Genomic DNA, 27419 nt, shown 5'->3' on the forward strand with positions numbered 1-27419 from the left:
TCTGCATTTCTTATTTTACATACCTATAAAAGAAAGCATTTTGCAAAAAAAATACATTTGTGATATATGGGGAATATGAGTGTACCTGGAAGTTACTGCATGAGGTGTGCAAGGACCTGTGGGAGAGGGAGTAACAGTTTTGCAACAACAGTGTTGCCAAACTTTTTAAGTGAGTATGAAAACAATCCGACAATCACCAACAGTAATCAGGGCCAGAGAAGCAGCTCTGATCCCCTGATCATAGTGTGTACATGGTTGTGCAATTTTTTGGTTTTGTCAGCATGTGTCTGGCTGATTGGATTAGATTCAGGCTATGTGATTTTAGGCTCGCAAGGGGAACCAAGAAATCATGTTACAATGGCATGATTGTAAAAGTGCATCTAATAACAACAAAATTTGTGCTGCCAATTGAGGTGTGTGACAAAATTAACTGGGGAATTTTGACTTTGTTAATTCAGAGCAGTGTGAAAAGAGAGAAGAAGAGATGATGTTCCAATCAGATGCTGCATATTAAGCAGTTGAGAAAAAAAGATGAGAAAAAATGTTCAAATAACAAAAGTACCTAAACCACTGCAGAGTTGATTTCATGTTGGATATGTGGAGAAAACATTCAATGTGTTTAAAACCTAGAAGTTAATGTGTCAGTAAGGCACTGAAACGTTATGCTGGACAACGTATTGCATTTGCACAGCTCCATCCATCCATCCATCCATCTTTCCTTCCTTTCTTCCTTCCTTCCTTCCTTTCTGGCTTCAATCATTCCTTCGATCAACTGTACTGGCTATCCCATTGGGGGTCATGGCAGCTGCAGCCAATCCCAACTCCCTTCCATTCATCCATCCATCTTTCCAGATGTCCATCCATCCATCTTTCCAACCATCTATCCATCCATCTTTCCAACCATCCATCCATCCATCCATCTTTCCAACTGTCCATCCATCCAATTGTCCATCATCCATATTTCCAACCTTCCATCCATCCATCCAACCGTCCATCCATCCATCCATCCATCATCCATCTTTCCAATTGTATCATCCATCCATCTTTCCAAACTTCCATCCATCCATCTAACTGTCCATTCATCCATCCATCCATCTTTCCAATCGTCCATCCATCCATCCATCCATCCATCTTTCCAACCATCCATCCATCCATTCATCCATCCTTCTTTCCCTCAGTCATTCCTTTGATCAACTATACCCCTAACCCTATCCCATTGGGGGTCATGGCAGCTGGAGCCAATCCCATATGTCAATGACAAGTTCCCAGTCAATCACTGAACTGCAGCTCCAACCATAATACATAACAAAAGCTTCTAAAACAATTAAATGTAAGACAAATAATCACATATTATCACAGCAATAAAATCCTCTAAATTTTGTATTAAACACCATGGAATATACACTTGTGCAGACTAAGCCATTTATAAGCCTGTTTACACGTTTCACATTCTCATGACAACATTGTAATGTGCAGCAGAAAATGAATGAAAAGTAATTTCCCTGAGAAATCCTTCACCAGAAACTGAGCAAAGGGATTCACTTTCTAATCCTCTTTCAAAATGTCCGTAAATGCTTTGGCACTGCTGACAGTGGTCATGTATGTCTAATCTATATGAAACTCCAGCTGCATGTTTTACAGGACCTGCCCTGCTCCCCTTCCACCGTTCCCACAGCAGCATTTCATCCCTGGTAATCCCGCCAAATCTCACAGCCTGACCATGCGGTCAGAGCGTAACCTGGGCCATGTCACAGTTATCAACCCCGGCCACATTAGACTGGATGCCTGCCACTTTCTTCCATGTGCCAGAAAAAAAAAAATCTCTCTAGATGTGCCACAAAAACTCACTAGCACAGAACACAACCAAACCTAAGTCACAAGTTTGTGCACTTTATTCTTAAAATTTCAGCCTTTAGTTTTTGTATGGGTAAACTAGATACATACTTGTCTGTCAGTGATGGCAGGGCCATATTAAAGTTATAAATGTAGCTGATTATCTCTGATCCATGGTGGTGTAATTGTTTTAACACATTTAACAAAACATTTCTCTACAGTTTTAATGTCTGGCTTTCAACCCCATCCTCACATGCATCCACACACAAACCTAAACACACACCTTACTCTACCTATTTACTGTTAATTTGGGTCACTGTGTCACCTCAGTGGAGACCAAGGTCCTTTCATTACCACACTGATATGAGCTAATGCATCACTGTCAATACGCACTCCATGAGGGAAGAAGAACAGACCCAGTAAAAAAGAAATATGATTGGTTTAATGCAATTATGGGGAATTTAAACCTGAATGATATAGCAGAATTGTCATATTTTATGGCTTTCAATATGCCTATGAATGGGGCACAGAGGGGAGAGGGAAGGCTGTTCTTTGATGCTGAGGGACCATCAATGATTTTCATTTCACAGCCTGGTGAGCACATTTACTGCGGCTCTGATAAGGACGGAAGGAGAGAGCGGAAGGGGTCAGCTTTGCCCTGGGCATCTGATAAGACGGAGACTATCATCTGGTCTGAGTCATTGACCTCTATAATGTTTTGCTAAATAAATAACAATTCCCATTGTTTGATGGTTGAGTGTTAGTCAATTGATAGATAGTTATAGGTTGCATAGATATCACCAGATATGGCAGGATGACTGATAGAGAATTATTGAAAAAATATTGGAAATTGACTAAAATGGTACAAAAAAATCAGTGCCTGTGTTGCATGAGTCATTGTCATACAACCTTTTTCAAATGCAATATTATTGGGTATTTGCTTCTGGTTAAATGTATACATTTAACTGACTTGGCTTACATTGGCAATGAATTATACTCCATCAGGTATATTCCGTTTGTGAACATGCAGGTCTTGAGACAAACATATTCATTTCATAAGTCTACAGATCATCCCCAGGAACTGGAAGGTTACTACATGAATCTAGGCTTTTACCATAGGCTACAGGGTTCAATTTTATAATATGCTCTGCCTTCTTCAAATGCACATGGTATTTCTAAAACAGACCACAGTCTACTTTTATGTACGACAAATAAAGCCATAAAAGAAGCACAGAGCAGAGCCTGTTACTGCTGGAGATAATGTATTAGATAATGTATTTAAATACCAGATCATGAAGCGTGGTGCTTCATTTCTACTGTGATAGTCTGATTAGATCTCGGTGCAATGGGATATAGGAGCTATCAATGGATATGCAAGTAATAGCATACCAACACTGGCCATAGGACGGGCTATTCATGTTCAATAGAGATGACTTTATATGAAAATATAATTTTACTGCATTATGCACTATATGACATCATGTACCACCATAGCAAAAAAAAAAAAAAAAACTCTGTTTCTGCCCCACCAATGGTGAGGGAGCATCAGATTTGAGGCCAATGGTGAGGTGTTTATAACCAAATAGGCTCAAGTCATGGCAGGATCAGTTAAAAGATTAGACTTGCAGCTTTGTTAATACAAGATTTTAAAATTGAAAAATAAAAGTTTCCTAAAAGTTCTTAAAGGAAGAATGTGTGACTTTTTGATCCAGTAGATGTCACCCTTGAGCACCCCAGCATTAAAACAGAACAAACTGCTGTTTGGCAACACATTAAGCGCAAGTGGTGGACAAAATTGTTATTTGCTCGAGCTGCAATCGCCTGTGTCCTGCATTGTTGTTAGCAGGCTAATGTCAGCACACGTTGCTTAACTAACTTTATATTTCAGATAAATTGATGTGGACATCCAAATAAGCAGTGAGTAGACTATGTTATTCTTCTTTTCTCTAGTCCTGACAGTCATGACTTCCTCGTTGACAGTCATGACTCAGAGAGACATTTACAGATGATATAATTGATTTCTGCTGTATTTATCTGTAAAAAGTATTAGAAATATAATCAATAACAAAGGATTTAAAGTATAGTAAAATAATAATTTAGTAAATTACTTATTGGGTTTAGTTTCAAAGTCAGTGGGATATAACATATTTATTTAGATGAGAACCTCATTGGGCTATTTATTATTTATTTTAACTTAAATGTAATCAGAAAAGACTCATGCAAGTTCTGGCCGTGGGTCAATTTGACCACAAAAGTGACCATGGCAGACATTAACACTGGCTTTGTCATTAATCTTAGAAGAGAAGATGCACATGTTGCCTTATCATTTGGCATGCTGAACAAGCTACCATACAAAAGGAAAGGGCACAGCATAAGATTGGATTCCAGGAAACTTATTACCTGTAAACTGTAGCACAGAATGCAGTCTAACAACTTCAGCAAGTGTCAGCAAAGGTCAGTTTAGATAGTTGGGTCCATACTCTTTAATACCACCGCTGACAGAACACGGTTTTGCTCTAAAGTCCATGCTATTGTCAGTCAATTACACAATGGCAGATATCTTCCAAATACCAGATTTGTGATCTCTGGCCCAAATACCTGTATATACACACAGTTACCTTTTTTGTTTCCCATTTAAAAGCATGCAGTCAAGCTTTGGTCCAATTAGTAGCCTCTTGTTGCACTGAATAATTTGGCCGTCTTTGTGGCCTGCATTATCATTATGGTTAACAGTACACCAGCATCCTTCATTCCAAGAGTAGAACCTTGTCAAGGATGACAGCTTGTCTCTCACATAAACCAAACAGCAACCGTCTGAACATACATGTCCCTGCAACAAACATACATGAAAAAAACACATACACGAATAACAACAGGAACAAAAAACAAACAGAAAACAAAACGTATATAAATGGCATTTTTCTTCGACGTTTGGATGACGTCTGAGATGTGATGCGTCTTGTGGTCCCACCAGGATGGCTTGCAGTTATCTGCTGTTTACCCTGCTTAATTAACCAAATTCCCCAGCTTCTTTTCTCCTGAACGGCCACCTGTACAACACACCTAAGAACAGACGCAGATTACGATAGAGAGTCCCGTGTGCCGCTCAAATCAACAGCCTGTAATGCCTCCTCAGCTGGGATGTGGTGATATTTGCTCCAAACGCAGGCAAAATAACAGCAAACATCCACCGACTGTCACATGGACACAGAGTAAACGGTGCCGCATATTTGTAAGGAGACATACACTGTACTGATTCAAAGTAAAAAAAAAATCAAATTTGATGGAAAGGTTCATGTACATTGGTGAGGTGACTGTAAATATCAGGAAAACAGATATAGACACTGAGACAGGCTCTTGCATGATGCAAGGGCTGTGCAATAAAGATTCACACACATCCTTTAAATGCAATCCACAGAATTATTTCAGATAACACCTAAAGGAGAAATACAGCTGCTTGTGTAACTGTAACCAGCAGTGAACAAGAGCATCCTTCTTAAAAAAATATATAAAAAAATAAAAATAAATAAGAAGCATGAGGAGAAACAGACCCAGGCATGTGATAGATAATGCAGTACTTAGTGCTCGGAAGAGTCGCTTGCTCTAATTTAGTCAGATTACCATCTGTTTATTTGATTTTGCTTACCCCATAAACTGGGCGGCGGCAGAGGCAGATTAAAGAGCAGCTAAGCAGCCTTAAAACGAATGTCAAGAAGTCCATTAATGGGCAGGAGAGGAGTTTGGTGGAGAGTAATATATGCAGATATGAATGAATGAATAACTGAGTGACATGTTTTCAGGATCTCTGCCCTCCACTCATTTCAACTCCACAGGATATCTCTGCCCTCTTGTACAAACCTTTGGTTATGATAGCTCTGTCACCGAAGATGTGTGTTTTGTAATTACACGATATGGCACACTCGAGGGCGGAGGAAAGCCTCCAAGCAATATCACTGCGATATGTATAGATATTTAAAAATGGACTGGATTTACAACATGATTTAACTTTGAATTCCATTATTCATGTTTAATTCTCTAACTTCTTGTCTTGTTGTTTTAATAAAAACAGGAGTACTTGAATTTGTAAAGCGCATTAATATAATTCAATATGCATTTTTAAATAATTGAACAAAACAATTGAAGAACTCTGATGCTTTGTTGGTGTTACAGAGCAGAACAAAAGAATATATGCAGGAACAGTACACTGACTGTGTAGGATTAAACCCTTCAGATTGTTTTGACTTTAAATCCCACAGGATTAAATTTGTCTTGACGTTGATAAAAAAAAAGGTTGCCTTCAATAAGTACACATACACATACTGTAAAGCCTTCATTAGTGTCCATGTGAAGTGTATATTCGAGTGGAAATGTCCAGCTGATAGTCTCTGCTCCATTGACTTGCTAATGCCCTCTACTGGTGTTGAAAAAACTGTTACACTGCTGCTGACCCCTGACATCCACATAAAGGGCAACCAATCCATGTTATCTGCTGACTCTGATTGAGTTATTTTTGGCCAAAACGTTGGCATGCCCGGCAGCCTTTTTTTATGGAGTCAGGATATGATACAAGAGTATAAAAACAATCATCTACAAAGTTAATTGCAATAATTTAATTGAATAAGGCATTTGGAGAAACAATTAAATATTTATTAAGTCACAGTAATTAAAAGGTTAAAAGTTGTGTGCAAACCTGACATTGTTTTGAATTCTTTGAGGCACCTGACCTCCGTACACCAATCAACCCCTGATCTGCTGCACCTGTGGGCTGACTACAAAAGCCTGAGTCAAGCTCCTCCCCCTTCCCTCTCAATCTGCAGCCATGGTCAGAAGCACTTTTCCTTTTCTTTCAGTGTTTGTTGAACACTGTTAGTCATAAAAAAAAAAATATTTGCTGATAGATCTTTTTTGACTCCTTTCATGTGGCTCCCCCTGAGCCGGGGTCAAAACGTACAGTATTGGGGGCTCGGCTGGGATTAAAAGCCAGTGCTGGCTTCAGGAGGAGAGAGAGGCTTTGGGAGTTTGGGCGGCTGTGCCTCTCAGTCAGGGATTGTGTGTTGTTGTGTTTATTTAAATTGGAGTTGATCTTTGTGATATGATTAAGTTTGTCTATTGACAATAAATCCCTGGTGAGGTGAATGATGTGTTTTATTGGGTCAATTTGTTGGTTGTTGTTAGCCCCATAGGGCCGTCTAATGCTGGGGAGTTACAATAAAAACTCACAATAAATCTTGTGAGTCTTTTTTTCTAAAATAGTATGTAAGAAAACGACCAATCAATTGGATTACATATTTACAGCCAAGCGTAACCTTCAGAATCAGTGTTACACTTGGTCCGACCTGTCTGCAGGTACATATATACCTGCAGTGGTTATAAAAAACAATATATTTTTTATTGTATTCTAATTGAAGTTGTAATCTTAAACACTGATTGTTATTTAGATGTATGTGTGTCATTTCCTGTTCTGTGGTCTAACCTGTGCAATTTAGCATTGAAATTGGAAAAATGGTTGAAAATTGAAACGCCTAACAATTCAATCTGCTTTCTTTTAGAGACAACGCAAATACGGTTTTCTCATTCTCCCATTTTGAACCCCGCATTTATCTTGATTTACTTGGTTGACTGTGCCTATTGTGTGGAAGTAAATTATATCTTGCCTCTGATAGTTCTTTGGAGGAGATTTAAAACATCCAGTTTATCTGGCCTGTATGTCTGGAGGAAATGTTATCAAGGGGCTGGGGACAGCAAGCAGAGGTTATACTAATGATCATGGTACTGGTGAGATACAGTGAATATACATCAACTTATGTACACGTGTGTGCATCTGAATGCATTTATTTTAGACACTTATTTTGTTATGATTAATTTAAGTATGTTGTTAGATCCTGAAATAACCATGTACAATATGAAAAATGAAGTCAATTTGAGTTCATTCATGTATTTAAGTTTAAGTTAAAAATAAGTGAACAACATTTATACAGTGAGATATTTACATATTTGAGTTTACAAAGTTAATATTAATATATTTACTGTTTTCATATTTTCAGTAGCACATAGTAACTGTGACCAAGTTATATTGAATCTGCCTCTGTGTTTGTCATAATGTTTGCCTTGAGTTTAACCATCCTAGCCTCTGATTGGCTAACAGAGGGACATGTGATGAGTAACAAGGAAGTGTTGTTGTTGTGTAGCAGAATCAATGTGGCTGGCAGTGAAGTGCTGCTGAGAAAGTTCTCCATCCTGCTGTTTTTCTTCAGTAGAGGGATCCATCCACCACACATGGGACCCTCACGTTACAACCATATAAACACAAAAGTTAAACTATCACACAGATACATTTCCAGATCAAGGCAGTAATACACCTCCTGTACTGCAGCTATAAGGTCACTGTGTTGGTCAATGGAGTCTTGTGGCTTTGAAGAAAGCAATATAAAAACTGTCCTTCTGGCCTTAACAGATCATGAAAAAGAAGTTGAAGTCTCTGAATGGATCATTTCTGAATCTTTCTCCAACATTTAAGATTGAAATGTGAGCATGTCAGTGGTTTACAAAGGAGATTTTGAGAATGTACTTAGAACTTGCTCATTAGCCCACATGGATAACGTTGCAGCCATTAGAGCTTGCAAATATCTGCTGGATGTTGCAATTTACTGCAGCAATGCTAAACCATTAGGTGCTCTGCTATAGTCATTTAAATTGTGTTATTATGGTTTGGTGTAAAAAAAAAAAACAACAACAGCCAAATCCCCCCCTAGTGTTGCCTTATCCATTAGGCTACTGCACAAATCATGATCACAATGGAGGCAAAACCATAACACTGATATTGTTTCAAATGCTGTCTGTTATAGCGTTTTTTTACAAGGTTGTGTGCAAAAGAAGGATTCATCATCTCATCATCCTTGGCCCTAAACTCTTCTGAAATGCACACGGGGCATTGCAGAGCTACAGCCAACGATACGCCTGAGAAAGTGGGAGGCAGTGTTTTCATGTAAGGACTGCACACAGCGAGTTCCATCAAGTCATTTGTCCTGTTTGCCACCTAATCAATGCCCCCTGAGCCACAAACAAACCAACGGGTTCCTCCTAAAAGGTCATGAGAGCCATTATAAATCTCTCTGTACACTGAATTAAGAGCAAAAGGAGTCCTGCCGCGCCATGGAATTGCTAGTCTCTTAAATGCATAATAGTCACATATGCAGATGATCATGGAATGCAAATACACACACACACACACACACACTACATTTTTGGTGTGAGTTTGTGTGTGCAACCTATCCTCCAAGGAACTATATCAGTGCCAGTGTGTATCTTGTTAAAGGTGAAATGGGCAGAGCAGGCGGTGTGCTGTCAGCTTATTTTTCTAAAACCATAAATTCAGTGCATAAACTCACTGAAGTAAAACTCAAAGGGAAAAGTACATTTTCTCGCAGCCCCACCAGATTATGCTCTGGCAGGCGGCAAGATTTAAAGTGTCAATAAATGCTCAAAACAAAGCCTTTCTTTTTCGTGACTTTTAGTGCCAAGATGGGAAGATTAATCTGCGTTTAACATTCATGCTTGCATTGCAAGGCAAACAGTGAGAAATAACTGTGACAGCAAAAACACATTTACGTTAAAGTCATTTACAGTAAATAAGTCATTCTTTTACATCGAGGGATTTCAAAGACAAAGCTTACAATGTCATCATTGTATGCATGATATTAAATAACTTTATTTTCAAGGTGACACTGAGTAAGACACCGCCTGTTCTCTACACACCATGTTGTTACTTTAGAGTTGGAGGGATACAATAGATTTAAGTGTCATGGGCTTTAAATCTCTCTGTGTCTCACTGTAATAGATCACTTGCACTTCAATGCGAGGTGCTGAAGTGATCGATTGTTATCATTGGTCCATGACCTATAATCAGTTACTTCATCCAATTTGAGCTATAGATGTCTGAGGAGGGGCAAATGATCCAAAATAGGACAAGGTAAATTTAAGACACCCGTGCCTGTTGGGTGAATACAGATGACCTCAAGAGGATAATGTTAGAATCAATATTCAGATAACAGATATAGATTGTTTTTGCACCACAGGGGGAATGGTCAGGCGCAACATGTCTTTTTTTTGGCCTTATTGAACGCCATTATATATTGACTTGTGACTCAACACGGTTTGTTTTCTCCAATTTCTTTCAACTTGGAGAATTGGTAATCATTTTTTACTTCTACATCACAATCCCTGCGTGTGTATCCTGAATATATTTGGGTCTTCTTGAGCAAAAAATGAAAGAAGCTTAAGAGGTGATCATCAAACGCAGCGCTTGCAGAGCAATTAGATTGAGAGGTAATGAAGGGAGTGGTCTGGGACATGAAGATGGAGTGCTAATAGAGGACCCACAGGGTCTCATCCACCACCTGACATCCGTCTCGCTCTCCCTCGCCCCTCTGAGCTCTCCATCGTTTTTTTTGTCTGTCTGCCTCTCGTCCTCTCCAGCAGAGCACAGTGTAATCTCCCACTCCCCTGTGGGTGCAGGGAGTAAATCAGCACAGCTGGATCACAGGCATCAATCTCAGCCAGCCCTCAGGATGGGCCACTTGTGAGCCCACAGGGAGGCATTTCCTCTTCATTCCAAATGAGAGACAAATGTTGCAGGAAGAAAGCGACGCGGCGCAGTGGGGGGGCTTGATGGGGAAGGGGGGGGGGGGGGGGGGGGGCAGGCAGACAGTTAGGTTGGTAGTGGTAAGGGAAAAAAGATTGGCAGGGAGTAAAAGTGAAAGAGTGTAGAAAGGAGACATACCGGTGAAACAGAGTGTGTACAAGGTACAGAAATGTGCAGTCAGCACTTAAATTGAACTCTTTGTCTTGAAAAAACTAATGAAAAAGCGCCAGCGGGGTGAGAGGATTTTACTAGTCTCCAGTGCAGTGATTTTCTTAAAAATTGCATTGAAATTGTGCTGTCAATGTGTGATTTATCTTAATTGCATTGGGGATTCTAATACATGATAAAGTGGTTCCTTTAGAAGTGCAGTTCAAGAGGCAAACAGCAGCAAGTGAAAGAAAATAGCAAATAATAATACAGGGGAGTGAGAAGAAGTCTCATCTTTGTGTGTTTCTATCATACCCAAGAAAGGCAGGCAAACGCTAACTTTAAACCACAGCAGTAGCTCAAAATGTGCACATTTTGCAATGCCGGTAGGAAACCCCCCCTAATGGGGCTCCATCTGACAGAACTCACTCTCATTGCCCTGCTTAGCATCTCATGTATTACACCTGTGACAACCAAAGATTATCAATGAAAATCACCAAAGGAAAATTAGGAAAGTAGTAGAAGAGGTAGAGCATCAGGACATAAGATAAAATAGTGATTGGAGGGGCCCCCTATTGATTTTTGCCTTGGGCCCCATCAGACTCTAGTATCGCCACTGAACACAAGTCGTGAAAACAAGCTGCTTTGGGCACTGAAATAAATGTTAATGTTTAAAATACATGTAATGAAAAGGAATATTATGACTTCAGAGTGTTTCTATTAGATGATTAAAACACCTGCCTCTCCTAAAAGCCTTAATTAAAACTATTTTCCATCTGTGTGAGAAATGACAGGTCTGATGTGACAATATAAAGCCAGATGGCTGCTACCTCATCAGGACAGAAAATGAACTGTAGAGTCAGAGTAGAATGAAGTTGAGCAAATAGGGATTGACTCTGAAGCCATTTTGACATTTTGCCTGACTTGAAGAGGTCATTTCTGTGTAAACCTGTTTCTAAAAATAAACCACTGTCCCCAGGATATGTACCTTTACCATTTACATGACTTGGTTTAAAATGTGGTTCTCATTATGTGTTTCTCCTGGAGATTCCCAGAGGTCTGCGTTTTGGATATGAGAATTGTGGCAAGAAACTTTTAATGCAATTGTAATTGTGCATTTGTAATAATGTTTTCCAAACTTTTGGGTCATATCGTACACATTATTTCCATTATTAGGTTGTGAGAGCTGTGATCTTATTTCCCAGCTGACCATACAAAATGAGTCCATACTCCAAGCTCCATATTTGGAATAGGTAACATAATATAAATCCCATAGTTATATTATAAATATAGAGCTATGGAAGGATAAAAAATATCAACAAAGCCAGGAGCTCAAACTGTGTCATGCACTGTAGGATGGTTTGTTTTTCCTTTAACTGATTATAAATATTGTGTAAAAGTAAGGGATTACAGATAAAGATAAAGAATACAAAAAGATATCCTGTCATTTTTTTCTACTTCATATTTTGAAAGGACAAGCATAGGAGAAGAAATAGTTTCACACCACAACATTAATTCTCGCCATGCCTGCTTCGAGAGTTGGTCCACACACGCATCGCATTTCATCACAAGACAAATGATGAGGGATGTTCCATTCAGGACGGACAGGTTTGAGGATATTACAGTGGTAAACACGCATCTGTTGTCCAAAAGTCCTGAATTGGCAGTCAAAAGCTGCTCCATTCTGCTGATTAAGAGGCTCAATATTTTATGGATTGTCATTGCAGAGTGTAAATCTGCTCAGCGCTGTCATGTTTGGATAGAATGTGTACAAAGGAAAGATTTAGTGGTTCCACTCTATACCACATTTTTCATGTAGAATACAGCGGTGACAATGGCCTCCAATGGAATCTAAAGGTATTGACCACAAGGGTTTTAACTGCTGCTTCACAGAAAGCGTCAAGCCTTTTCAACCTGAGCTCATTATCTGTGCTTTCAGTTTCTACACATAAAGTTTGATTATAAAAATAATCTTCTCTTTTATTTATTTCTTTTGTGTTTGCTGCCTTTCAGTCCCCCATCTCCTTTTTCTCCACCTCTGTTGTCAAGGTGCGTCTGCTTTGTGTTTACGTTCTTAGAAACAGACACAAATAATATGGTAATAACAGCCCCTGAGTGACAGTATCAATCTAAATTAAATTCCGGCAAAGAGTGATCTTAAAAGTCCCTCATCCGACTATCCTTTTATTCACAGCCATTTTAAAGCTGCCAATATTTACCTTCCAAAGCCTTAAGTATAGTCAGTTACTGCATTGAAAAAAGTCCTCCATGACCAGCGAGAAATATTTAGGCTAACTAGCTAATTAAACAAGAAACTCATTTGGCAGCCAAAAAAAAAAAAAAAACGCCCATTGATATTCATGAAATGTGTTATTTAGACATAAAACTATGCAGAGTTGTGCTTTTACAAATTCCACAATAAAAAAAGGAAACTCTGGTCTTCACAATCCCTGGATAGAGAGTACAGCGTTCCTCTGTTATCTTCGGATTTCTTTATTCCACATCAAAGAAGCCGTTAGCCTTGGGTTATGCTTGTAAATCACCCAAATGACACTTATGCAGGGATGTCTGACACTCGTCAGAGGCTTCTGCTCTGCAAAGTCTATTTTCTTTTGTGAAGGAGTTCATTCGCTGTTGTTTGAAGCCGTCTCAAAAGGGGGTTGAAGTGCTTCAGCAACACAGCCACGGGATGTGTTGACAAATCACACAAAGAGCATACCTGTATGTGGTAGATTAGAGTCGTCGAACCTGAGCAAACACTGGAAGGGGTGACAGAAAGCAAACAAGAGGTAAGACTTATTCCAACAGCTGCATAACAATGTTAAGTCGTTGTGAAATTGGGAGTATTTCCATGTGGATGACGGGACAGGACCTGCAATAAATCACTCTCAAATGTCATGATGTCATTTGTTAGATTTCATTGTGATCATCTGCAGTGAACGGTTTTAAAAGGACAATGCAGCTGCCATCAGCAATAACTCCCAGTGAAAACTGTCATTTCTGATACTCTAATGTATTCATAATTGGAGGCTGGCTCCTCACAGTAGAAAAGAATATGCCAGTGCATTGGCTAATGTCCTGTACAATTAGACTTCAGTCGTACTTTGTAAGAGTTGTGATGGATGTGTGTTTGCTAGATGCTGCCACTGTACCAATATTAATCCATCAGTTTCCCTGAAGTCTTGCCTAAACAGAATTGTTTTAGGGGATTGCATGTTATGCAATGCAAGGCTTTGAGGGCCCTCAGAGGAATCACAACAGGCAAACTGCAGGATCTAGGCTGAATTAATCAGCTGATACAAACTGTGAATGGAGTCTTTTTTTGGTTAGAAGGGGCCTCGAGCAGAATAAAGCACATTAAGTAACATTACATCTCTGTTTTGTCACTTCATTTTAAGGCTGTTTCTGTATTCTCAATATAACATATCCTCCAAAAAAGCCCTCCATACAACAGCTTCCCAAAGAGATCAAACTCTGCCTGTATGAGTAATATTTACCAGTCACCCAATTATTTTTAGCATGCTGTCAATGTGTGCTACACACACCCACATACAGGGAGACAGGGTAAGCGGAGGGTGTTTGATTGCGCCCTTTATACGGGAACCTTTGCGTCAGATGCAACAGCTGTCAAAGGAACAACTCCCTTCATTAGCAGTCCCTACCACCAGAGTGTTCCAGCAGCTCTGCGCCAAAAGCCAAGAAAAGTGTGCTGGAAAAATTTTCTAATCTTACAGCAAGGAATGACGGGGAGGGAGAAAGAAATAGAAGATTTGGAAAGGATTTAGGCAGGGAAAAGATTAGAAACCCATATCGGCCTTATCGTGCAGCCTCCACACTGGGGAGTTGAATGAAGCAGCTGTCAAATTTGAAACATACAATAGCAGTAATCCTACAGTAAACAGATTGCTGGGTTTTAAATACAGAGAGAGAGAGAGAGAGAGAGAGAGAGAGAGAGAGAGAGAGAGAGAGAGAGAGAGAGAGAGAGAGAGAGAGAGAGAGAGAGAGAGAGAGAGAGAGAGAGAGAGAGAGAGAGAGAGAGAGAGAGAGAGAGAGAACAACTAAAGAATCTATCTGTGTCTGAACAGCCGACGGGTAGGGACTCTGCCTGGGTCTTTTAGTGCATAGGTCTGACTGTCAGAACTGGCCACATGGGGAGTGGGTGAAAGTGAGAGCGTGTGAAGACGCTGACACAGTCTACCCACAGAGCAGCGCATTTGGTGTGTTTTGGTGTGTCATCTTGAAAAGCAGAGGGGTCTAACGGTCAAGGGAAGGAGGGAGAGTTTTACATGGCCGACAGCAGAGATTAGGACTGCACTCACCACTGACTGTGACCCGTGTCTGGCCCTGCATCTTTTCTTTTCAAACAAAATACGCATCATCTGTGTGACAGCGATGCCAGGGGCCTCATCTCGCTATAGCTATAGCAGACAAGATGCTGTGTTGTGTTGTCCCTTCAGAAAGGCTGTCTGAAGTGGCTGTCAGCTACTGCCGGTGAAAAAGGTGTGCACATATGTGTGTGTGGATTTGTGCATGGAAAAAGAGACACATTGTGGACTTTATTACTCACAGACAAATCAATTATAAACTCCCAAAATTAAAATACTCTGCCCTGTATGCCCTTGGCAGGAGATAGCAGTGAATAAGAAATGTGTGAATTTACTCTCAGTGGATATTTTCATATTTGATAAATTGTTCATCCTCTCTTATCCTTAATTTTTTCCATGCTCTTGGTGACTCATCACCCACAGATAGCATCATCTATGATTTTCAGGCACAGATAATAAGGCACGAATATTAAAAAATCATAATGTTCAGAAAGCCCTGCAGTTATGAATATATATTTAACAAGTTTCCCTAATCTTTGACCTTGAACCCCTCTGTATCTGTATTTTTTTAATATTGGAACCTTTTAGAAGACTCTTATCTAACAAGAAAAACAGTAGTGATATTGAGGTGATAGTGAAAGCACACAGTGGAAAAATATTGAATAATGTCAAAAAAAGCTAATTGTTCATATTTTAAGCCTATGATGATATAGTACGGAGCACTCCGTAGAGACCCAGAACATCACTGTGTACAAACAGATAGTTGAATTATGTATGTATGCCCACAGTCAGATTAGAAATTTGATAAATTAAATATTCCCCAACTACACTGACAGTAACAGAAGAATTCTTGTATTAGCTTTATGTATAATGCAACTTGTATACTTAAAGTCAAAGCACCCCTGTTGTCTTTAAAATTGTGAACATTTAAAGGAGATCTATTATACTCGCTTTCACCGTTAATTATGTCAGTCTGGGACATCGATTGAATGGCGTTGCGAGATGTGTAGCTCGGACACCTCCAAATTTATCTTACAGGCGTCAGTAAAATCCCTAATATCATCCTCTGCCTGTAACAGTTAATTTCAGCTTCTGCCTCTTTAAGTCCCCCTCCCCCCCTCCCTAAGTTCCCACTTTCCTCCGATTGGCCAGCTCTGTTTGCAGTCGCAGGGAAGTTTGATTCAGCTTCCAGGTGGGCGTGTCCTTGAAAGAGCAGCCGGGGTGGGCGCGTCCTACAACTCGGGGAGTTCTCATAACGTCTCGTTCAGAGCAGAAGATTACAACTTCTGGGGATCACGCCGACAACTGTGTATCTTTTGTTTAAAAAAAACTTTGCAGAGGCTTACACATCCAACATCATAACAACATATGTATGTATTTAAATAAAGATCAGTTTTAATTATTTGTTGGCTGCACAGCAAAGAATAAATAAAGTCCTGTCCCTTGTTGGCCATAATTCAGATGTGAGTATCTTTTGTAATACACTTTCACACAGTGCATATTGTACAAATATCTGCTCTCGTACTGTACAAAACTAATACCATAGAGATGCATTTATTTCAACCTTATTGCTTATTCAACAACAAGGAAACCAATAAAACATAGCATGCTAAATGCTAAAGGCACTGAGTTAAAACACAGGCAGAATATTAAATTGAAAACAGAGTTGGGTGACCCTTTGAAGAAACTTTTACCTCATGCCTGTGCACGAGTTAAAGCATGTTCCTCGTGGAACACTATCTGAGCCTGCTCTGCATGTGTACAGAAATGCCTCCAAACCACTGATTTGAAAGACATATTTGTGGGACTAATGGGGCTGTGGCCCAACTGTGTCAAAACAGCCCCGAGAAAAGCTGCTGTGTGCTTGTTCATGATTACTGAACAGGTCATTTATATATGCATATTCAGCAGCATGTTTGATACCCCTCTCGACTTCTTTAGCCGCCCGCTTTAAAAGCAGCCGTACACTGCTTGGTATGCAACCCACACAGGCTCTCCTTCAGGGCATCATCAGTGGAGGCTGAAGTCTGATGAGAAAAGAGAGGGTGAAGAGAGAGAGAGAGAGAGAGAGAAATGAAAGCAAGAATTCTTAAGAGTGTGCATGAAAAGGCACAGCTTTTCCAAAAGGCGTCCATGTTTTGACCGCAGTGTTTTGATTTGATGAACCATAGCTCAAAGGCTACAGCTCTTTGGCCTCCCATCATAGCCGCTTTACCATCGATTGCACAGTTACTTCTGCCACCAAACTTTCTGACAAGTCTGGTATACAGCATGATGCTGTGTTTCATAAAATACCACAGTGAGCTGGCTGTAGAGCCTGAAAATGAGTACCTTGGTTGCCTTTATCCTTCCTAACTTCTCCTCATAACTCCTTTGGGAAATGAAGCAAGTTGATTTGCCATTCCTGAGCCAGGGTCTTAATTACGTACTAAGTCATGCCTGGCACAGAATTCTCATCTCCTTCTGCTGTATTTGGCCGACACTGTGTGCTCTGCGTGCAGATTGAGGATTGGATGCAGTGTGGGTGCGTTTGGACTTGGCCCTTGATGGTTTGTCTTTCTCATCAGCCACGATGACAGACATCCGAGGTCACTGTAAGGCCTGTTTGCAGTCCCCTCTCTACAGTAAAAAAAAAGAAAGAAAGAAAAAAAAAAGCACAGCTACAAAGCTTGTGCATGTATAATAAAATACTTAACTAATAAAGGAAGTAAATCTGTTTTGTAAATCCCACTTGTGCAATTTCAGAATTAGAGAAGAATTAGAGTGAAGGAATGAAAGAAGAAAAAAAACAAGATAGGGAAGGACGAAATAAGATTGCCTCCCATTGCCGGAAGCTTTCCAAAAATCCTTCTCTCTCTCTCTCTCTCTCTCTCTCTCTCTCTCTCTCTCTCTCTCTCTCTCTCTCTCTCTCTCTCTCTCTCTCTCTTTCTCTGAGCTTATTGGTATCTTATTAGATATGTCTCTACAAAGTTATTGTGCTGGGAGTCTTTTCAAGGCCTAAATCCCAGCAAAGCCTGTAATAATCTGTCAGCTGAGGGAGATGCCCCCACAGACAAGGGCCTCCTAATCCACATAGATCAATAGCAGGCCGGCTGGCTGGTTCCCCCGGCCCCCCTGTACCACTGTCCATCCAGTGACAGCGGTTTCCTTTGTGGCTCGTGACTACTGCCCTGCCACCGATCCACATTCTCAAAAACTCCCAGCGGGCTATCATGAGGTTAATGAGAGGGATAATGGAGGTAAATGGAGTCAATATCTGACCTCTGGATATGGGTCAGCGAGAGAGACAGGAGAGGCACTGCACACGGCAGCCAATCAGCTTCACTAGGACTAATAGGTCCTTTATGGAATACAGACTTTCCAATTACCCTGCATGCTTGGACACACTTCTGCGTTAAACTGGCCCTGCTTGTCAAAACACAGATTCAATGAGATCCAGAAAACCGAGTTTAATTTTTTTTACATGCCATGTTTCAGATTTTGAATGTGGACGAGGGTCTCTAGACAGATTTGCATCAGAATTTGGCTGTACATGAAGCACGAGGAAGATATTCTCTTTGTCTTTCCCTTACTCCCCGAGGAAGAACAATTACTTCCTGTCTTTCTCTCTGTCCGTCTTGCCGTCCCCTTCTCCAAGCCCGCCTCTTCATTTCCCTCAGCTCGAGGGCACAGCAGACATTGTATGCCATGAGGGATGGACTTTGAGAACGGTGAATGCCGGTGATTTGATTCATTAGATTGGTTTAAATCGCGGGCTAGATTATAAAGTCAGACAACTGGCTGTCATCTCCGAGACGGGGGACCGTTGGTATTTTTGGTCCCTAATACGGATATCTCCAGGGATGTCCGAGCCAATCATGGCTTTAATGAGAGAGGCAAGAGTGAAGAGTGGCACAGGATATTGTTCCTTCAGGCTGGTTAGGCTGCTTTATAAATCAGTCGCTTGGTGAGTGAAGACACATGTCAAGTGCTCACATTGCTGTGGGTTGAAAAAAAAAATGCTTTGTGACATAGCTCATATTCTACTCTGTGGAAAGTGAACGCAATATACAGATTAGACCGGGCATCCGATCGAGTGAAGCACCCTGTAGTTTGAATTATTTTTTAATGTTTTAATCTATTTATCTATCAGTCTATTTATCTATCTTTAGAGTGGTAGCATACAGCAGAGGAGAGGCTTACCCTTTAGAGATGGACAAGATCAATGCTTTGAAAACAGAAGCGATAACAAGTATGCTTTATTGCTTGCTGCCTGGAATACTATCCATTAAAAATGCATGCACCCGACTGCTTTTTGCAAAACAAAACAAAGCAAATCTTTGTATTCTGTTCAAGCCATTTTGTATACTTCATCGTAATGGGAACATACGCGACTGAAGTGCTTTGACAAAATAAGCCCCCCGACCTTCCTGTACCGATGTAGGTCAGCTTTTTAGAGGTGGAAAGGACTATGGGTATCATTAAAATAACACATTCCCTTGTTTTGTAACATCAGAAACAGCCCACAGTCCTTAAAATTTCCCTCCAGCTCAGCATTTATTGTTTGAAAGTGGACAGCAGGTTCCCATTAAGTGACCTTTAAATGCAGTCAGTTTGGTAGAGCTGTAAGAAACAAAACTCAGAAAAAAATGTAATGTAGGTTTTAGACGCACATCTATCTTCAAAACTGCCTGTTGGGCATAAAATAAAGCAAATACTGTGAACTTGTTTCTGTCGTATTTTGATCTATACAGTTTATACATTTGTGACTATGTCTTTCGTGTATAAGATAAAGTAGTACCTCTGACTTATAAGGAGTACGGGCACAAAATACACAGTGACTGCCCTCTGAGGAGGAAGTTACCGATGCAGTTGGGAATGAAGTAGAGCCGTATCTTGCCTTAAGTGCATCTAAACTGAATCATCCTGCCCTGAGGACACATGCTGTCGTCCTCATGCTTGTTCAGGGACATAAAGTCTCTGCTAGTGTGCATGCATGTGAACCCCAGTGGACATCAGCAATGATTTGAATGTGTGTGAATTCATCTCTGTAAATTTATTAAGGCGCAATATTGTTTGTTACACACAGGGGGGACAAATCACTAGATAATTGTAAAACCCACCCTTCAGTTATTCCCTCTGGCAGTCCTGTGTTACACTCCTGACTTGGTGTACATGTACATTCTGGAGAAAAGAAGAAGTTGAGGTATACATATTTCATTTTTAGCTCGAGGCAAAGGGTTTTATATGCAAGCCTCACTGCTGATTATTTTGGAATAATCACCCCATTACAAGAACATGTCTCCAAGGCATAGTGTGTGTGGTGTGTGTGTGTTTCCTCAAAAATAAATATATTTCCTCTCAAAGCAATAGTTGTTTCATGTGGGACAAAATGTGATTTTTCGTTCTGTACAGATAATAAAAGTTATCTAAATGATAGTGCAAACAGAGGAGATGTCCCATAACAATTTAAAATTCAACATTATTGTTGTTTTTTTGTCCAATATTGTGGCTGAGAGATATTGTTTCACTAATCATTTTTACCACCTGTGAAAACAACTTGTCTAATATCAGTGAATAACTAATTAACGGAGGTGGTATAACAAGAATTACAAACACAAATATCACAATAACACTGGTTATATTACCATAACCCAAGGGTGTGCTGTGTACTGTACGAGCACCTCTGAACTTAAACAATGTCTATTTACCTATTTCTTTTAATGGGTCCAGGATGAACACTGTCTCAGCATATTTCATGATTCCCATAAGAAACATGCAGAAGAGAGAGGATTAAGTATATCTTGTTTTATGTGTTTGAACAACAGGTACTTTAATTGATTCTGCTGAGAAATATATATATATATATATATATGTACATGTGCAGGCAGTGGTCCTTTGAGAGAATGTATTTGCTTGGTTTTGTCATACATCATAATTTCCTTCTTTTTGCCATTTTAAAACTCTTCCTCTTTAAAGGCATCATTTAATCATCCCCACAGTTCCTCATTTTCTTTTTTAATCCATCTCTACTTCTCAACATCTTTCTCTTTATAAGAGCGTTGTTTAACAGTAAGATACCGTATGAGTGTTTTGTTTTTAGGGTTCATGACAATACTTTCTAGATGTGGCTCAATGGATTAATATCTTAATCATGAAAAACTGACTGATGTGTAGCAGGGAGGTTTTTGTGTTCCCCCAGCAGTAGCCTCAGAGGCTCTGTAGGTGTAGGTTCAGAAAAGTGCCAACGAAATGTAACTGAAGCCTGTTTTCTTTTTGCATCTACATCCATGGCTTGTGCAATGTGGATGATCTGACCAGGATGCACTGCAGTATGCCAAGGCTCTCACCATGGTTTTGCTCTGGTTTCCATGTACCAGCCCCAAAGTGGGACTTGCCAGGGACACAAAGACTGCACAATTTGCAATCATGCAATCTCATCAGAGTTGTATATTTAGGCCAAGGTACCCAGAATACTTGTCTAGAAACACCACGGGTGCATTTAGCCTAGCTTAGCTTTTAGTTTGTATGTGGGGCTATAAGGAAGCTATCCCTCCTGACATTAGTTAGTCAGAACTATGCTTATACAAGTTATAGATTGAAAAGTCATGTAGTAGGCTATAGCTGCAATACATAAAAAAAATGTCTTTATCAAGCTCTGGGGAGGCAAATACAGATAAACATCTTTTATCATGAATTACACTCTAACACCGCCCCACATCCAAGGCTAGATGTAGAATTGGCCAAGTGTGAGCTTGCAACAGGAACTGCATTGTTTATGGACGATCAACCCTGGCAAGAAAGTCTAGGGCAATGATGTGTTAGCACATCCTCCTGAGATGAGTCACCCTGATGCCTTCTGACAGCCCTCATTCCACTGGTGAGAGAGGCTAACCAGGAGTGTAGCTTCGCCCCAAACACATGCTTCAGGGCAGACTCCATCTGGCCCAAATGAGACCAAGGAAAAGGGAGGTTAAAAATAAACCAACAGGGAAGGTATGGCAGGAAGACAAGGAAGGGGATGAGATGAAAGCATGCACGCACAGTGGGCTGCCGTCGAGGCAGAACTGTACAACAGCCTTGGCTGGGAAAACAAGCTTTATTGATTTCTTTTGTTTTTCTGACAGAATAAGGTTCAAATGAAAACATAATCCTGACAGTTAAGCCTATTCTAAAAATACACAGGAAATCTGTAGCAAATACTAATCCATTTCTTAATCCATTGAACTAACAGTGCTGTACATTTGACATTTCACAGCACATGTTTTAATTTTCAGTCAGCTAAGACAATATCATTAGGGAGGGTGGACACTTGAATGGCATTTTTCATAAAGCAAACCCGGATTAGTATCTAATATGTCATTTGAGAAGGATCAAAGACAGTCACATCATTATAGATGTCTTTGTTGGTGGTTAAAATATTGCATTTCAAAGCCATTTTGTCAGCTGGAATTGTTACCTCAATCAAATACTGAATTTTAACTTGAAAAGGGCGATATCTACAAAAGAATAGTGAATCACTGTTATCACTGAAACCCAACCAATGCTGAATGTTTCATATTCATGAGCGAGGAGTAGATGTTTGTTGCTGAGGTAAGTCAGGACATTGGCTAAATCTGATAAAATGGAAAATTAGATTTAGCAGCATTGAAAGCTGCTTTTTGCACTTTTAGCTACATTTTCAATCGTGTACGCATGAATTGATTTAGTAAAATTACAAAAACATCTTTTGTAAATTTAATTGAAATACTCAGAAAATATGAGCAGAAAGCACTGTAGAATGAGTAGATATAAGTGAAACCATTAGGAGGATATAACTAAATGCTTCCCTGTTTACTTGAAAAAATAAATTGTATTCATTTAAAAAAATGTGTTGTGCGTACTTGTTTTTTTTAACTTAAAATACTACATTCTATAAGAGCATATTACTTAAAGATGTCAAACTTAAACCTAAAAAATAATAAGCATGACCAAGATCTCAATAAACATGAATGTTTTATTTTAATACATTTTCCCCAACAGTAAGTCATTTTTTCCACATGAAATACTTTCCTGCATCAGATTTGAGGTATTTAAATGAAAACTGCTTATTTCAGACCTGCATGCACATGTGAAACAACAGCAGAAACATTACTGACACAGTATAGTGCAAGTAATAACAAAACAATGCATTTAAACAAGAACATTTTGCAAATATCTCAGAATTTGGCCACATTTCTAAAAGAACTGGAGCAAACTCCACCACTCACTACGGCCAATGGGAGTTCAATTGTGCTTTTTATCTTTAACCATCACCAACTGTCATTTAATATTGACAATTATTTCTAACTGTCTTGCGACTTGTTGTGTGAAACACACAATACAGTAGTCAGCCAAGTGGTATCACCAAGAAATTTTAACAGTTTACTTTTTAACAAAAGACATGTCTCTCTCTAGGAATGCTATCCACAATGTTGTCAGACTTACAACCATCTGAACTTTTAAGTGGCAAAAACAAAAAATAACTGTCCTTATCAATCATTTACACTCAAGAATACCTCAGTTAGCATTCTACATTTACACACAAGGACACCATCTGCAGGCAGTGTGAATACATACATGATTTTTTTTTACACATAACTACTTTGAATTACATGTACTATTTAAGTAATGGGCTACGGATAAGGAACTTGTCCGTTATGTGTTGTAAATGTGTGTTCAAATTAAAAGACACTGAAAAATAAAGCCCGGTTTCAAAAATACAACACTGGTAGAAACAGGAAGTTTTACAATAACATCAGCTTTTAAGTCATTACATGAGTAGGATTGGTGCTTTCGGCTTTTGTGTGTAGCATAAGTCCCATATATGTTATTTTTGAAATCACAACCATCAAACAAACACTCTATTGTTTCTAAACTTTTCAAATGAGAGTTAATGTGTTAAAAATAATCCTTGGTATTTGAAAAACATGAGTCACAAATTTTACATTTGAAAGCTTTCACATCTTTCTGTTTTTCAGTTTCCTCTGATTTGTGAGCTCTATACAAGTGTGTACGTAAACCACCCCAAGTTTTAAAAGAACATTGACAGTCCAAATGAATGCAGGGCAGAAAATATCCACGACCTAAAAGTCCGTGTTTTAGTTGATAGTGTTTGAGAAGTCCCCCCGTTGATGATGCCACAGATGTACAAAGTTTACACTGCCATCCCATGAGCAGTTACCTTACAGAACGATAAAAACCGAGGAGCCCCAGTGGCTAGTGTCCTGTGAAGCTCTTTCCTTCCAACGCCGACCTGGGTTCGAGTATGGCCTGCTGTCCTTTTCTGTCCGCCCCTCTCTCTCTCTCTCACATGCCTTCCTGTCTCGTCTCTCACCGTCTCTGTGTCACATTGAGCATAAAATGTAAAAAAAAATAAAAATAAAAATAAAATTAAAAAAAGATTAAAACCTCTGTTGTCATAGAAAGTTGATAGACTAGTCAATATCCCTACAACACATTTGGAAATAATGTCCTACTAATAGCTTTTAACATCCCTCATGTCTTATTATTATTATTTACAAAGAGCAACTTACCTCCTGTGTTTTCTTGATCAGTTGTTTTCTTATCTGAAATGCAATTTTTTTTTTATATTTAGCATGCATTGATTGATTGATTGATTAAATTTATTTCAGACATATCAAACATGCATGACATAACTCTTGAACTTAGGATATGAACATTTTATAACAACCTAACACACAAGTCATGAATTGCATGCTTTTATATTCCAATTAATGAATACTGTTCCTGGAGGCCCATTTGCCCTCGCTTCTGCCTGAGCAATTCATGCTTTACTACTAGGAGTGAGATTATAGATCAGCACGACCAGGAATTCAAGACAGAGCCTGACCTGACATTCAGGACAAAGAGAGAGAGACAAACACACAGACAATATGTTGACTGTTCTCAGCCATTTTCTAGACATTTTTAATAATATTGTTTTACTCTTCTGGACGATTAAGAGAAGTTTTTCACCTCACATTCTTGTCATTAAAGCATATTTAATAAAAATAAAAAATAAAATAGAAAAAGAGACAAAATAAAAAAAATAGATAGCCTGGAAAGCACCCAAGAGGCTTAAATATTAGAGTAAACACTTTTTTTTGTCAACTTAAAAGGTACAAATGTTACACCCCTGAATAAGGAGAGAAATCATCACGAGAGTGATTCAGTTGTGTTTCCTCATCAAGAGCGTTTAGTGTAATGAATTACATGTTTACAGAAATATAACAATGTACAAAAGTACACATTTACAACATCTTTCACATTTCAGAATGGATAGAGGTTGAGGTAGGATATACACCTTTACCTTTTACAAACAATAAACAGTATTTTCCTGCAATAAATCTTTTCCTCACATTTCTTTTAAGCATCAAATATATGTCTCAAACTCGTATTGAGCTAATAAAAGTGCATGAGTCCAACTACATAAGACAATGAAACAACTTAAACACATCCTCACTCCTGTGAAACAGAAGACAACACACAGAACAGGCTGCGGCGCAGCTACGGGTTGTGCTGTGGCTCTGAGCACGGGCTCGTATGCTAGCAAGCTTAATGTTCTGAAACTTAACTTTAAACTTACTCAAACATCGAAATTACTTAGTCATGAAACTCTTTACTTGTTAGTAAGTTATTTCGGACATGTTAGCTGTGTTTATGACCATAAACATACCTGAATACGGAGAGAAATAATCACAAGAGTGATTCAGTTGTGTTTACTCATCAAGAGAGTTTAGTGTAATGAGGAAAACACCGCGATTTCTCCTGGTATGTGGGCGGAGACAAAAGCAATCGCTCCCAGATAATCTAACTCAGACAAGTCAGTAAATCACAGATACACATCAATAAATCTTACTTTTAACAATAAAGAATGAACTAAATCATGTCTATTAAATATTTCAGCATCTTTAACCTTTTCTTTTAACATAAAACTGATATTTAAGCATTTTAACTTATTTATACTTTTTAATCACTCTCTATATAACTTCTTGTGACTACGCAATGTTTTTATCCACAATCAATTATTTAACCCTGTAACAGATCATGAACTCTGTTTTATTCTTAACTGTAAGTGCATTCCTTTTTAACAAGTCACACAAACACATATTGTAATTAGGCTTGTGTACATCTGTGGAACGTTCAGTAAACCTTAAATGGTTATGAAAAATCGAGAAAAAAAATGTAATATGATTTCAATGTGTTTTGGAGACATGTGTTTATTCATTTATCATAAAAATTACAAAATATTTAGAGATGTTAAAAAATATAGTCTGCTCTGTGTTTATCAGCCCTGCAGAGACACACATTCCCGCGCGCACACACAGGAGGTCACGGTGGTGCAGTGAAATAACCTGTAGATAACCAGACCTGAACTAGTTCGTAATTACTGGAAGTGCAATACACTCTCGCAAGTAAAAAGCCAAACTTTATCAATACACCCGTTCAACCTACATTTAGATGAACATATTTTAATCCTCTCTTAGAGCAGAAATGAATGAATGCGTGTGTGACTCACAAGCTAAGCATACTAGCTCAACAGCTAACAAAGAGCTAAAATAAGCTAAACAGAAAGCTGTGTGTATGTGTCTGTATGAGCTATGCGCGCACCCCTCCCCCCGCCTCCGCCGCATATAGCTCTGTGGTCCAAAATAAAATAAAAATTTAAACGGTTTAACTTTTACACGGTCGTTGTCGTTGTGTAACCGAATATACATTAGTGTAGGTCTAATAAGGCTATGGAAGTTTAGTTGTACAGAAGACAATGAATAGCACATGTCAACTAGCTGAAGTTTGCTAACAAGTCAAATTAGGTGTAATGAATATCGTTGACATGATAGTAATGCTGGTCGGTTGATATTTCATGTTCATGTGTTGCTTCTGCAACTGAGGTGTATGTAAAACTATTATTGTGTTGAAAGTTACTCACTTAGATGTTTTGTCCAGGTCCTGTCGGTAGAGTCCGGTCAGAATGAACTTCGCTTTGCCGCTACAGTCTAGTCTCAGCCATTGCGGTTTGAACTGGACCGAATGATGTCGTCACTTCTGCCGGAGTACTTTTTAAAAAAAAGTAGATTAGTCAAATTACAAATAATATTAAGTTAAATTGTGTAATAATTGTAGTTCTTTAAACTGATTCATAGTTTATTCTCAAAAATATTGATGAAACATACAGTAATTATTATAAAATATTTAAACAATGTAATCTGTCAGTCACGTCATACTTTTTTTTAATGAAATGAACTTACTTTATATATTTACATTTCACACAAAGATTTCTGTTTCATTTTTACTCATGAATTTTGATATAGTTAACCCAAATACTCATCATAATGATGTTCAGTCATATTTTTCAAGCAATAATACCTTTACATTACTGTTACATTTACTAAGCCCTTGAAATATTTTTTAGAGTGTGCTCCACCCTGGCCTTTTCTCTCTCCTGTGAGTTCTTATCATCCCACCAGACTGTG

At 39.0% G+C, this 27419-nt stretch overlaps 1 long non-coding RNA gene across 1 annotated transcript; it reads right to left on the reverse strand.

The window, feature by feature from the left end:
- Positions 1 to 22914: 22914 nt before the first annotated feature.
- LOC114921515 (uncharacterized) lies at positions 22915 to 25703 on the reverse strand. The gene is made up of 3 exons (XR_003809808.2): positions 25622 to 25703; positions 24480 to 24512; positions 22915 to 24285 (listed from the first exon to the last, which is right to left on the reverse strand). It is a non-coding gene; the product is annotated as an uncharacterized lncRNA (long non-coding RNA).
- Between the last annotated feature and the right edge of the window lie 1716 nt (positions 25704 to 27419).

Source organism: Labrus bergylta, chromosome 11 (genome assembly GCF_963930695.1).
Source record: "Labrus bergylta chromosome 11, fLabBer1.1, whole genome shotgun sequence".
NCBI classification, from domain to species: Eukaryota; Metazoa; Chordata; class Actinopteri; order Labriformes; family Labridae; genus Labrus; species Labrus bergylta.